Raw genomic sequence first — 13,623 nt, forward strand, 5'->3', positions numbered from 1 at the left:
TGGATAGACTTCACTTAACTGCTGAAAGGACTGGATCTGCCTCCTGAGGGGAAAGGTTAGTCTGTAGGGTCACTATGAGTCGAAGTCAACTCAACGGCATTGGGTTTGGTTTTTGGGTTATCATTTACTGCATTGCATCCTTGGCCTCTAAGGAATGTCAAGGTCAGTTGGTCAAAAGCTTAAAAGGTTCAAAATCATTTTAAAGTTTATAATTATTTTCCGTGGTCACAAGTCTTTTACTCCATACTGCTGAGGTAAGTCTCTTGAGCTTCCCAAACTGCATTTTTTAGTTTTTTCAAGAACTGTCTCCTTTTCAGATGAGAGGTTGGAATTGGAGACTGGCAATCAGGCAAGGCCTGCTTTCACACTACGGACCCCTTGACTTGTAAATCTTGGCCACTGACATTTAAACTAGCAATGGTCAACCTCTAAGAGAAAATGAGTGTCTCTGAGTGCCCAATCCAATGGTGCATTCCTTTATTTACCCCTGTAAGATCAAACCTCGCAGAAAATATTCCTCACAGACCATGTTCAATGTTAAGTAACCCCGGATGCTGTTTAAAGACATTAAAAAAAGAGGTTCTATTTATTGACAGCCTATTATTTATTCAGAAATGTTGTTTAGTTCTTCAGTGAAACGTCTGTGTCAATAGAAATCTGGAAAGTTGTCAGGATAAATTAGTTTTGTTTATGAGCATGTGAAAGATATAATTTTTTAAACTTTCAGGATATTGAGTGATCTGATCTCTCAAGAGGCGAGTAACATAACAGATTAATAATATTCAGATATGCCATCTTGAAAGACTAAATAATGGATTTTATAACTGGGAGGGACTTAAAGACACTCTAGTCCAGCTTTCTAGTTCACAGAGTGACTTAGTGAAGGCCACATAAATAATTGGTGACATAGTCACTGCCAGAGAAAGCACTAAGTAGCCCAGTGGCAGGAGATACTAAAAAACATTGCCTTTCATTTCAAAAACAGAACTTTTTTTTGGCGGTGGGGGGGCGTCTTGCTCAAAGAGTCAGAGAGGAGAGTGAAGGACAGAACTATAAGTATATAGGAACACTGTGCCGTGAAACTTCATGGTAGTGTTCGTTGCTACTAAATGACATGTCTCTTGGTTCTAACCAGAAATTTGGATTGACATTTTACTTGTAAAATATGAACTGAGAATTCTTTGCTTATTAATCTCGTCTTCCCTGTCCTTATATTGCATTTTTTGGACTTATATTGTATAGCTGTAAATAGATGATGTTTAGTTAACAGAAGGAGCTCCCGGGAGGTGCAAAAGGATAACATGTCAGCTGCTAACCAAAAGCCTGGAGGCTGGAATCCACTCAAAGGTGCCTTGGAAGAAAGGCCTGGCAATCTGCTTCTGAAAAGTCAGCCATTGAAAACCTCGTGGAGCACAGTTCTCCTCTGACACGGGGTCCCCATCGGCCACAACCGGCTGGACGGCAACGGGTTAGTTAGCAGAGACTGAGCATTCAGTATTCTATGAATACAGTGGATGCTGCCTGGTGATGCAAATGCTGGAGTGAGAAATCCTGGAAGCAAATTGCGTTTCTTTGTTGGTAGACCAGTTTGTTCAAGTTGCTTTGTCTATGCCTGTAATTTCTCGAATAAATAAAAGTGTGTAAAGGCTAGCATATGAGACATAAACATTAACTACCTAAAGTTATATATATGAATGTCTTTGGGACATAGCCAGTCTCTTGATGAGAGGCGCCATAGCAGAGTGATCATCCCTCAGCCCCCCTTGGTTTGAATCCTATCTCCACCACTTTCGAGCTTTGTAACCTTGGACAATTTACTTACTATGTCTTTGTGCCTCAGTTTCTTCATCTGTCAAATAGAGATAATAAAAGTGGCCTATTTCATAGGACTGTTGTAAAGATACCCAGTAAGGTTTAGCTGTCATGCCCCAACTCATGGCAACCCCATGCACAACAAAACAAAACACTGCCCAGTCCTGCCCCGCCCGCATGATGGGTTGTGGATCGGACTGTTGTGACCCATAGGGTTTTCACTGGCTGATTTTCAGAAGCAGATCTCCAGGCCTTTCTTCCTAGCCTGGCTTAGTCTGGAAGTTCCACTGAAACCTGTTCAGCGTCATGGCAATGTGCAGGCCTCCACTGACAAACGATGGTGGCTGTGCGTAACGAGCATTGGTCCGGCATTGAAACCTGGTTTCCCTCATGGAAGGTGAGAATTCCACCCCTGAACCACCACTTCCGCCATGCTATTATCACTAATGGTAGTGATTCTGGTAGTTGTAGTAATAGTCATTATTGATTAGATTCTTTGGGGAGGGCCTCGCCTTGTGGCTTCAATCATAGAGGGTGAGTGAGTGCCTGGATGCCCTTCTCAAGCTTCCGGCATATTTATTTGCTGTCTAAGAAAGGAGCACTGTATCTTTTTTATGGTGCAGCCTTCTGTAAGGGATAAACTGCTGGGTTTTATATTTTAAGAGTAATTTTAACCTCTATGTTAATTTTTTTTATAAATGTGATACATGTACATGGTAAAAAAAAAAAAATCCAAACAATATGGAAGAATATAAAATGCTAAAATAAAGGACTTCCTTCTACCCATTCCAGTCTCACTCTCCAGAGAGAACCACTTTTAACTAATTGTTTTTGGTTTTCTTCTTCTGGTTTCTTTCACAACTTTATGAACAATATAAGTAAAAAAAAATACTCATCCATTTATTGATTTATCTACTTCAGACATTGCTATTAGATTAGTTTTTAATATTGGGCTTACGGGCAAGATGTCCTTGTCAGGCTCTTAGCACCAAACAGCTGATAACTTTGTACAGTTATTTAATCTCTCTATGATTCTGTTTCCATACCTATAAAATATGGAAAATGGACTGTTTGGCTTCCAAGGCACTTACTTAAAAATGTGAGAGACCATTTGAACTAACTTATTAAGGGGGAAAAAAAAAGCAGGGGAGTAATTTTTACAAGGAATTCAGAGATAAACTGATCTAGTGGCTACCTGGATCCTGGTATTCAAATAGCATCCAGAGTTTAACTGTCTTCTCCCCCTTGTTTTCCCGCCTCTCAGCTTGGCTTCTTTTTATGCATTGGCTTCTTTCTTGGAGATTCTTCCATGGCTACCAATAACTCTGGGAAATCCCATCCTTTAGTTAGCCATCAGATGACAAAGATACACGTTTCCTTCCCATCTTCAGTATGAAAAACCCCAGGAAAGTGCCCTGATTGGCCCAGCCTGACCTGGATCGTATGTCTATCCTTGGGTGAGTCACTGACGCCATATGTTATTGGCTCATCCTGACTCACATGCTCGCCCTTTGACCGAGGGTTAGGAGATTCTGAGTAGCAACCCACAAGGAATAGGGTAGAAGCAGATCTCTAAAGGAAGGGAATACTGTTCGCAGGTTGAAGGAAAGAACAGTAAATAATAAAAACAGATGTCCGTTCTACCTGAAGTTTCAGGAAACTGATTCTCTAAGAAAGAGCTCATTAAACATTCCACCTACTATTGAGTCATTACTTTCTGTTACAAATGCTTACTGCCGTGTCATCACCCAACAACAGCCTCATCCCCCTTCCAGAAATAAAGCATGACCCCACCTCCACGTTCTTTAATTTGGTATCAGCCATTAGGAACTCCTGGCAGTGCTTCTACAACACTTGAAAAACAAGTCCAGACATTGGGGTGAAGTTGCAGGCAGACATCAGTGCTTTAGATTCTAGCCCCAGCCCAGGCACTCAGTGCAGCCTTGTTAGTAACACTCTGCAGGCTCTCTATGAGCTGCTACACAATGGACGCACAAAAGAGAGCCATTTCTTCTTTCTGTACGGGAAACGGCTTTGTTATCTCAGGATACAGCCCAGGCTTTGAAAAGGTGGCTGCAGTGATGGGAAAATGAGCCCTGGTTGCACAGTGGTTAAGAGCTCCGTTGCTAACCAGAAGGTCAGTGGTTGGAATCTACCAGCAGCTCCTTGGAAACCCTATCGGGCAGTTCTACTCTGTCCTGTAGGGTTGCTATGAGTTGAAATTGTCTCAACAGCAACTGGGTTTTTATCTAAGAAAGGACCTGCTTAGAGGTGGCTAAAGTTCTCACCAAAGACTGGAAAGATCCCTGAGGCACTTTCCTCAAAGTAAACATAAACTTGATGCGTTTTTGCCTGATAACCAAATGGAAAATGGGCACCTGTACAGGCTGCCACTGCCTGGAACATGATGGAGTGCCTAACAGATACCAAACTGGGAACGGTGTTACCAAGTTCACAAACACTCTGATTTTGGGGATGGGAGTTTCATGTTTTGGAGCCAAGAAAACCAGAAATATAAATATTGTCATTTTAAAAACTCTAATGGATATATATATATATCTTTATTACAAGACCCATTTCCCTTTCCCATACTGTACATGGAAAGAGGCCTGGCAATCTCTTAACAGGTATTTAGGAACATCTACGTGCAAAGCATTGTAATAATCACTGCCATGGAGTCAGCCCCTGATTGATGGACACCCCGTGCACAACTGAACCAAAAGCTGCCCAGTCCCGTGCCATTCCCGTGAATAGTTTTGGATTGGACCATTGTGATCTGCCAGGCTTTTTTTCTAGTCTGTCTTAGTCTGGAAGCTTCGCTGAAACCCGTTCGGCATCATAGACAGATGGGTGGTGCTTGTGCCTGAGGCGCGTTGGCCAGGAACGCAGATTTCTACTGCGGAACCAACACTGCCCCGTGTGGTAATCACTAAGAGGATACCAAGACCACAAGTCCGGCTCTGGGAGGTCTGACCTGTGGGAGTGAGAAGATAATTGTCACTGCCAAGCCCTGACCATGCCATACCACTCTGTGGACTGGAGCAACCGGGAGCAGGGAGAAGTAACTGCTAGATGTTATGCGGAGGGCTGCAAGAAGAGATAGGAATTGAAGAGGGCACAAAAGCATGAAGAGAAATTGGTGGGGGTGTTGTTGTTCTTGTTAAGTACCATCAAGTCGGTTCTAACTGGTAGCAACCCTGTGCGCCACAGAATGAAACGCTGCCGGGTCCTGAGTCATTCTTACAATTGTTGCTATGCCTGAGCCCATTGTTGCAGCCACTGTGTCAATCCACGTCATTGAGGATCTTCCCCTTTTCCTCTGACTCTCTGCTTCACCAAACATGATGTCCTTCTCCAGGGACTGATCCCTCCTGACAACATGTGGGGTATATCTTAGCTATCTAGTGCTGCTACAACAGAAACACTAAAAATGGAAGGCTTTAACAAAGAGAAATTTATTCTCTCACAGTCTAGGAGGCTAGAAGTCCAAATTCAGGGTCCCAGCTCCAGGAGAAGGCTGTCTGTCTGTGTTAGCTCTGGAGGAAGGTCCTCGTCCCCAGTCTTCCCCTGGACTAGGACCTTCTCAGCACAGGGACCCTGGGTCCAAAGGACGCACTATTCTCCTGGCTCTTGTTTCTTGGTGATATGAAGTCCCCTGTCTCTGCTTGAAAACCCTGGTGGTGTAGTGGTTAAGCGCTACGGCTGCTAACCAAAGAGTCTGCAGTTTGAATCCGCCAGGCGCTCCTTGGGAACTCTATGGGGCAGTTCTACTCTGTCCTATAGGGTCGCTATGAGTCGGAATCGACTCGATGGCAGTGTGTGTGTGTGTGTGTGTGTGTGTCCGCTTGGTTATCTCTTTTATGTCTCAGAAGAGCTTGACTTAAGACACAACCTAATCTTGTAGATTGAGTCCTGCCTCATTGATGTAAGTGCAGCTAATCTGACCTTATTAACATCATAGAAGTAGGATTTACAACACATTAGGAAAATCACATCAGATGATAAAATGGCGGACAATCACACAATACTGGGAATCATGGCCTACCCAAATTGGTACATGTATTTTGGTGGGACACAGTTCAATCCATGACAGTTACTGAGTTTCTAAAACAGTTCACATAGTTCTTTAAGGGAGGATATTATAGCAGAACCCAACCCTATTCCCACAGGAACTGTTTTGAGAAAAACAAAACCCAAAAGGTATTTTTCTTTACTTCTGGACAGAATTTATCTGTAGATGTATCTGTCGTAAGGGAAAAAAAATGCAACTAATGTTAACAAATTAGGTGATGATTGTTCACAGTATTCTTCCCTTTAGAAGAAGATTTATCATGGAATTAGTTCATTCTGCCTTTAAAATCCACTTCTGTTTACCCAAACATGGTGCCTGCGTTTTCAGAAGCAGTTGAAATGGGTCTAAGATCTCACATGCAGAATAATGTTAACATATCTACAAATCAACACCATACTCGGACTTGGTTGGTAGGGTACTAGTTCCTTCGAAGTCACTTTATGGTGTTTAAATATTACTGGGTTAAAGAGCAGGGGTCATAAAATCTAAAAGCTTATTAGGACTCTCCAGATATTATATTACACATTTTTATTTTAAAGTTCAGAAGCATAATCCCACAGAGGATATGGAGGTTATCCTAAAGTAACCTCCATATCCTCTGTGGGATTATGTTTCTCAACTTTAAAATAAAAATGCATAATATAATATCTAAATAACTAGAAGTAGAACTGAAGCTCCCCAATACCTGAACATTTCTCTGTTTGGTTGAGTCTGTTCTTAAATGTTAATAACTTACATAATTATGGCCTTGATCTCTGGGATTACGCCCCTTAAAAAACACAGCCACAGGTTCCTGCTGCCGTAGCTTGATGGAACAGATAATTTCATACTTTACAGAAATCTAATGATCTTAAATTCAGCAAGTATTTATTGAATGGATGTCTTACACATGAGTAGAAAGATGTTGACAATAAAGAAAATGTTTTGAGGGCAGAGAATTGATAAAACTGCTATTTTGTGCTTTCAGTAGAATGAAAACATTTGGTGAATAAACCCAAAAAATCCAAACTTGTTGCTGTTGAGTTGATTCTGACTCATAGCGACCGTATAGGACAGAGTAGAACTGTCCTGTAGTGTTTCCAAGGAGCACCTGGCAGATTTGAACTGCCATCCTTTTGGTTAGCAACCAAGCTCTTAACCGCTGCACCACCAGGGTTTCTATTTGGTGGGCAGGTAGTGGTTATTTCTTTTGAATAACCTGACACTTTGCCCTTAGTAGTAATTCATTCTTACAAACACAGACTACAAACCAGTGTTTTAGTATATTCAATTCAGCAAGCATAAGCCAAAATAGGAATGACACAGAAGGGCCTCTTTGCAATGATAAAATGGAAATTTGAGAAAACATAAACCATATGAAGCCTTGAAATGTGCCAGATTCTTTATTTCACTGCAAGACAGTTGTGTCCTTTTTTTTTTTTTTTTTTTTTTTTTTGCAATTCTTCCAAATCTCAAAGAGATTTTACGCTACAACCTTAAAATGTCTCAATATCTCTCTCACGGGGAGCTTTCCTTTGGTGTTTCCATTAGAAATGAGATGATTGATTTTGCCTCAAGTATTGACAGGAAAGGTTGGAAAACAGATTTTTCTTCAAAAATGTTCTTCGTCCGTGTTAATAGTTAATACCAAACATTTTCAGTTGGCCGCAGTCCGTATTCATTCCTTTCCTTTCAGTGTCCACTAAATTAACATCGTCTTTATAAGCATGAGCAGCTGGTTCCGCCGATTCTCGCTAGCTCTCGCAGCAATCGAAAGGGAAATTATTCAAGGCATTAACTGTGATGGCGGAGTTCATGCTGTTCAAACCTGACCTCACATTCCTCCCGAAAGAGGGGCTGAGGCCGGAACGCCATTGATCTACGTTCATTCAGATTGATTGGGGGCCTCACAGCTGCAGACGCCATTAAAGCCCGTCTCTTAAGCACATGCACTTTATCTCAGGGTGCGAGCTCTTTTCTCTCGGGGTGGGGGGCTGTGAATGCTGTGGACCACGTTCTGCCTCCTTTGCCGGGGTGGGGGGCTGTGAGTGCTTTGGACCACGTTCTGCCTCCTTTGCCGGGGTGGGGGGCTGTGAGTGCTTTGGACCACGTTCTGCCTCCTTTGCCGGGGTGGGGGGCTGTGAGTGCTTTGGACCACGTTCTGCCTCCTTTGCCGGGGTGGGGGGCTGTGAATGCTTTGGACCACGTTCTGCCTCCTTTGCAGAGCCAGAATGCCCATGTAGCTCATGGGAGGCTGGATCACCCCAGAGCTCCTACAGAATAATTCCCTGCATCTGGGGAGCCCGCTGCAGGATCCAGCTTCTGAGGAATGGTTCGTGTCTGTACTGACCCTTGTCAGAACACCGTCTTCCAACTTCTCCGTCCTTTTTCCTTGTGCTACAGGAGAGACACGGCCGTCCTGTGATACTCTCAGGAGGATTATAAATTGCTCAGCAATTGCTTGCTCTTGGTACATGGAATGACTTCAAATAGAGATCGACTTTATGTAGTAAGACATAAAGAGCTACTGCTTTTCTGTAGAGGAGCCAAATGCGGTTCTTAGTCTAAGCGCAAGAGACAAGTCTCTCTAAAAGAGACTCAGGTTGTGTGCTGACTTCACTCAAGTCACCTCTCCTCTGAACCCTCCTCTGTAATTAATTGTGTTCAGTCCCAGCTCTGTCTGGAAAATCGCATGATTTGCAAAGGGCTCAGAATGAATTAAAGATCAAAGAATAGACCTTTATAAAGAAAACCTATGTCATTTTGCCATATATGTTAAGCACACGCACACGTTCCCACATAGTGGTGAATTTTAACTTGATTTGAACATTCTCTTGTTCACAGTACTTTGTGGAAATTCCAAGTCTTTATCCCTGCCCTCCCCCCCGACCCTCGGGGGATGTATTTGAATTCTTACTTCATAATCTCCTTAAACTCAATGAAATGCCTTCTTATTTGGTTTATACACATGGGGTCGCCATGAGTCAGAATCGATTCCACAGCAGCTGTTTTTTTATAAACTCATTTTTATTGTGTAAAATGATTGTTTTGAACACTGTGATTTATATACTTTCTACCAAAGGGCAATAATTAGTCAGTGCTAAACAAAACAAGTTCTTGGATACTGACCCTTCCCCAGCAGACCTGTGTCTTCCTATCATAGTTCCTAGGGTATGAAGGGAGCCCTGGTGGCACAGGGTCAAAGAGCTACAGCGGCTAACCAAAAGGCCAGCAGTTCAAATCCACCAGTCGCTTCTTGGAAACCCTACGGGGCAGTTCTACCCTGTCCTATAGGCTCGCTATGAGTTGTAATCGGCTTGAAGGCAGTGGAGGGTATATGATATGAAGACATAAATTAGGACCATGAGTTTTAGAGCCAGAACAAGACAACTGAAATCTTAATATAATGCAGGCATAGATAGAACTTTGTCAGTACTGCCTGTACCAAAGCTCTCATAGGGGCTTTATATTCTGTTTTGTAAGTTCCGAGAACTGTTTAATGTATTGAACTCTCTCATGTGTGTGACACTGAGCTAGTCCCAGCCAGAGAGGAATATCTTGTGAGAACACCACCAGTGTGTCCCCTAATTCACTTATCTACCTTCATTTGAAAATTCTTAAAATTTGTCAGTCCAGTGTGGGGCCCTCCTAGTGCAGGACAGAATATGCCTGCTGAGCCCAGTAAAAAAAAAAAATTTTTTTTTTTTTTGTACAGAAATTAACATTTAAAAATTAATCATTGTTGTCATTGACAGTGATGTGTCTGCCATGTTTACTGTTCAGTTGGGTGTTGTGAGGATGCTGAAAGTCACTGTCCCTGCCTTCAACGTACTTGTAAATAGCAGGACCAGAGCAGCCCCCGGTTCAGACACAGTGTTGCAACAGTTCATCATACAACGGCTTCCGTATCATGCAATCAAAAATGAAAGGGAAAATATAAACCAACAGCATGTTTATTTTTAGAGTAAAAATGGTTTCCAGCTCCGTGATCCCAAGAGGTCCTCCAGACAATTATAAATACTCCAGTCTTTATTAGTATGAGCAAGAATAAATGGCTTCTTGCAATCCCGACATTGCTCCAGAGAGACATACTGGGGATTTCCAATTTACATAGAAGTTATTTTCTAAAAGCTCACTCTCATGTCATTTATTTTGAGCTTAGACTGCAGGTCCCCAGAGAAAAAGTGATATGTAGCGATAGTAAGTAACATTTTAATAAACTTCATTTGTTTACTGAGGACTCTTCAAATCCAGTTTCTGCCAACTTACAAACTGGGTGCTGTTATACAAGTTACTTGCCCTCTCGAACCTCTGGGGAAATAACAAAAGTGGAGATAATAATGTCTATCTCCTGGAGTTGTAAAATCAGTCATTTCAGTGCTAACCATATGACGAGCACCATTTCCCACCCAGTCGGTGGGTTCGTGACTGGGAGAAGGGCAAGGAGCAGCTGTGAAGAGGTCTTAGCTCATCTGGCAGCTCACCCCCATCTTCAGTTCCCCATCTCCGCACCCATATTCTGCTTCCCACCACTGCTGTTCCCTGGCCAGCGCCTTGCCCTGGGAAGAGGGAAGGAGGAAAATCCCCTGCAGTAAGTGGTGCAGTGGTTAAGAGCTCAGCTGCTAACCTAAAGGTTGGCATTTCAGCTCTACCAGGCGCTACTTGGAAACTCTATGGAGCAGTTCTCCTCTGTCCTGTAGGGACTCTATGAGTCAGAATCGACTCGACCGCAACAGGTTTGGTTTTTGGTTTTGCTAACCAAAAAAAAAGGTCAGTGGTTTGAATCCACCAGCCACTCCTTGGAAACCTTATGGGGCAGTTCTGCTTTGTCCTATGGGGTCGTTATGAGTTGGAATCAACTGGACAGCAACAGGTTTAGTTTTGGGTAAGTGAAACATTGTCCTCCATTTTGTAAAGGTCTCTCTCCCACCTTGGAATGTTTATTGAGCTCATACTCTGTTTAGGCACTGTGCTCATTCAGCCCTCTCAGTGACCCCCAGCTAGTGGCTGGCAGAGCTGAGTTCCAAGCTAAGACCCAGGACAGTCCACATCTAGCCTTGTTCTCTTGGACTGCACTGTTGTTTGGTACTCCTAATCTGTGTGTTTAGCCTAGTTACTTTTTCCAAGGTCGCTTTAACCTATCAAGAGGAGATATTATTGAATTGGAAAGTAAATTGGGTTCTAGATCTTCCTTTTTTTTATCCCCATTAAATCTAAGTCTTTGCCCCATTCAACTCCGTAAAACTATTCTTGTTGAAAGCTTTGTGTAAACCACTGGGGTGAGGATAGAAAGGTTCTTCATTTTCTATAATGTAGGAGAGGAATCCTTTGAGTTACTGTTTACACACTTCCTTCCTAAATTGCTGAGGCCTTCTCATTTCTGGATCATTTCATCCTGAAAAGAATTAAGTTTGAAGTCAGTTATTCTTTAATATGTCAAACCTCACCTTGACTGAGGACTCAGATCTTAAAGGCCCTGGTTGCTATGGCTGCAAGGAGCCAAAGGTAAGGAGAGTCCTTACAGCCATTGCTGTGGAGCGGATCCCAACTCATGCCAACCCCATGTGTTACAGAGGAGAACTGTTTCATAGGGTTTTCTTGGCTTCAATCTTTATGGGATCGGATCACCCGGTCTTTCTTCAAAGCACCACTGGGTGGGTTCAAACCACCAACCTTTAGGTTAGTGGTCAAACACAAACCATTTGTGTCACTAAGAGGGAAACAAGACCACAATTTTTTCTTTTTTTTAATCACACTGTAGATCAAGGTTCTTTTATGTTGATACGCGTGGTATAGTGGAAGGTGCCAGAGGCAAACACAGGTTCTAACCTGGCTCTGCAGGTAACTTGGCTCGGTAACCTTGTACAAGTTACTTAAAACCCCATTTTCTCCATTTGCAAATGGACTGTAATGGGTGCACAACAAAAAGCCTGGACAGTCTTATTTCCTTGACTATTGAAATCTTTGGAATTCAAGAAGGGTAAAAGTAGGGAATTTCTTAGACCTGTTGAACTGCAGGTGTGATGGGGAAAAAAGAAACTGGGAGGAATTTACTGAAGTAATTGTGCAAAATCAAAGACTGAAACAATAAAGTACACAGTTAAAAAATAAGACTGAAACAATGATTACAAAGTGTTGTCATTGGAACTAGAGCTGTCTAGAACTCTCAGCCTGACTTCTCAACCTTTATACCGTATTTGCAAGAGAAAAGGTTCAGTTATGTTTCATTTCCCTGTTTTGTTTTCAGAGGTAAGAAGGACTGGGGAGACCGGAAACATGATGAATTTTTTTAAAAAATGACTTATAGGTAATATCCAAAGGGCACAGACAGTCTTGCCTTCCTGGTACTTTTCTGTCTCTGCTTTTTTCTCTCTGAAAATTAGCTTTTATAAAAATAGCTTCACAAGAATTGAGAAAATGCTTTCGAGTTGTGCATTTTGTCATCTCAGAACATAGGGTTCAGATCCGTTTAATGCAGGCATTGAAAAAAAAAAATCCCTGTTTAATACAGAAAACAAGTTAGACACCTGCCGATTCAAAATACTGTCTTTGCTTTCTCTTCCCAGCCCCTTTTAGTTCCCTGCATTCATATTATATTCCTCACCCAGTGCTGAACCAACTGAAAAAAGTGGAGAAAGCAGGAACCCTCGCCAGGGTCTTCACTGCAGTGTACACTAGCAGCCACATCACTAGAATGCTTTTCATTTTTTGTGAAATGCTATATTAATAATGGCTTGAAACTGTCATTTATTACTAAAAGTAGCACCTCAGCAGCTTTAAACCAGATTGAGCTAGCAAGTTCTTCTTATTGCCAGAATGAGTAGAACGGACTCCACGGAGAAAGTTACGACCAATAAAGTGGTAGTCTGGGCTTTCCTGAAGACTTCTCAGGAGCCACTCCCTAATCCTGGGGACAGAAGAACTATCACAACAGATACAGGGCATGATATGATGCCTGCGGCCGGCTGGGCCAAGCCACCACCCACAGCTGTTTGCTGATGCTAGGCCAAGATTAAAATACCATAAAACACAGCTGTGGCTCTGGCTTCTTGGGCCCAGGGTGGCAGAGAGTACTGCCTTTGCCTTTGAGGAAGACCACACAGCACAGCCAGTCCAGGTGCACAGGTCAGTTGAAGATTGTCAGTGATAAACAGTCCAGGAATGGGATGCATTTTGCCATAGACAGGAAATACTAAAAAAAAAAAAAAAGATGGGAAAGGAAGGGAGATCAGAAAGGAGTGTTTGGGGGTTCAGAATGAGAGTGCTGGATGGACGATGGTTTTAGGGCTGGTGGGTGGTTTTTATGAGTTCTGTTCCAGGGTTGCTATGAGTTGGAATTGACTGGACAGCACTGGGTTTGGTTTGGTTTTTGGTTTATTCCAGGGCCAGTCTTATATACCTAAATGCAGGAGCAGATGTGCTGGACAGTGTACCCAAACCACACAGACATCTGGTGAGCCCCGGCAGCAGTGCGGCTGCTTTTAAGACACTCAAATCAGATTCAGCAGGACCCCACAAAGCTCTTTGCTGTTGGGATCTTTGATACTCTGCACAGATTAAGCACACAGAACCGTTTTCTCTATACTTTTCAGCTCCCAAAAAACTGGGAAGATCTTTCATGTTTCTTTGGTCTGTGTTTTCATGGATAGTAGTCCCTTGACTGGATACTTAAAGAAGAGAGTAGTAGGCCCAGGGGGAAGTATTTTAACTTCTTTGCTTTATGCTTCCCCGTCTAATGATCCTTAATAACAGATCTAAGT

General features: G+C 42.6%; 1 protein-coding gene across 5 annotated transcripts in view; it reads left to right on the forward strand.

Annotated features, from left to right (window-relative positions):
- The window catches only part of PALLD (palladin, cytoskeletal associated protein), a 388,152-nt gene that overhangs the window by 315,604 nt on the left and 58,925 nt on the right, over window positions 1-13,623 (forward strand). The gene's annotated exons all lie outside the window — the stretch shown is intronic.

This window comes from Elephas maximus, chromosome 21, assembly GCF_024166365.1.
Source record: "Elephas maximus indicus isolate mEleMax1 chromosome 21, mEleMax1 primary haplotype, whole genome shotgun sequence".
Taxonomy (NCBI): domain Eukaryota; kingdom Metazoa; phylum Chordata; class Mammalia; order Proboscidea; family Elephantidae; genus Elephas; species Elephas maximus.